Below are 1,623 nucleotides of genomic sequence, written 5' to 3' on the forward strand. Positions count from 1 at the left end.
TTACTTGCCATGCATCTGAGAGCTGCACAATAAATAAGGATCACAGAAAAAGAATTAACACCTTTGAGCTGTGGTATTGGAAAACATTGAACATCCCATGGATGGCCAAGGGAATTAAAGATATGTCTTGCAGAGGGTGCAGCTGTGTTCTTTGGAGGCAGAAATGATGAGACTTCACCTCACATAATTTGGGCATGTTGCTTGAAGGTGCTATTCCTTGGAGAATAGCCAAGGAAGGATGGAGGGTCAGCAAAGGAAAGAAAGACCCTCAAATATCTGTACTGACAAGGTGGCTGCTGCAATGGCTCTTGTGTGTCTGGAAGTGTGAGGATAGTGCAGGATAGAGGAGGGTTCATGCCTTTTGTTCACAGGATCACTATGAGTCATACTCGATGCTACAGCACCTAACAACAACTAGAGTGAATAATTGCTTAAATAAGCAAACAATCCCAAAGACAATAAAATAGGTCGAAATCTGTGCTATACAAGGTCCAGTCTGCTATTTTATATTTTCCAGTTGATTCAAATACATAGGGAATGCATGAGACCAGCAGAATTGCCTTATAGAGTTTCCTAATCTGCAAGTAATGGAAGAAGTCCTGATGTTGATGTGGTGAAATGTTCCACATCTATAAGAAAGAAAGAAGAAGCAGAATGCTTCTAGAAAATTTATAGCCTTGGAAACCCGAGAGGCAGTTCTACCATAGTTATCCAGGGTTGATATATGTACTCATCAACTGGAAGGAATAGTTTGTTTTGAAACATCCCTTTTGGCAGTGGCCCCACAGTTAAGCATTCAGTAAAACCAAAAGTCTGTGGTTGGAACCCATCAGTGGTTCAATGGAGAAAAGGTTTAATAATCTGGTTTAATTAAAAATGTTGTTGTTTTTGTTAAGTTCCATCGAGATGAGTACAACTCATAGTGACCCTTTGAGTAAAAGATCTAAACTCTTTTCTATATCACAGTTTCTCTAACATTCATAGAGTTCAAAGGTAGATTATTTAGGAAGTGGATATCAATCTTCCTTCCAAGCCTGTCTTAATCTGGGAACTCTACCAAACACTGTCCACCATAGGTAATCATTACGGCATTTGACACACCAGTGGCACAGTGTTCAGTTTCACAGCAACCCCAAGTTATCTCAGTACAATAGACTGACAGAGCAGTGCTATACCACTTAAAACAATATTCTTCCTAATCACAATTAATACCAGACCTGACAGCAACTGACTTTTAAATACAAAGGTACACCCAACAGGTCCTGATTGACTTAAATCAGAGGCTTCCAGCCCACAGCTGATTGTTAGCTAAATCCAATAAATCATTTCACACACAATTGTGAACGAAATAAAGGAGGGGGAAAATGACCAGTTTACATCCGACTTCAACTAAAACAAGAGAACCTACCCTACAGAATCCAACTACTCCAAACATGAGCCCTCCAAACTGGAGACTTAGTCAGGGCCCAACTGACATTTAAATACAAAAGCCCACTCACCAGATACAAAAGATAAAAAAATAAATAAAAATAAAACCTGCTTCTATCTTTATTGTTAGTCATAATTTAGTTAAACATGTCTCGCTGTGACCCATGAATAAGAGATCTGAGCCCTGTTCTATCC

The sequence above is a fragment of the Elephantulus edwardii genome, unplaced genomic scaffold (genome assembly GCF_000299155.1).
Source record: "Elephantulus edwardii isolate Elephantulus edwardi_28Jun2011 unplaced genomic scaffold, EleEdw1.0 scaffold00042, whole genome shotgun sequence".
In the NCBI taxonomy this organism is placed as follows: Eukaryota; Metazoa; Chordata; class Mammalia; order Macroscelidea; family Macroscelididae; genus Elephantulus; species Elephantulus edwardii.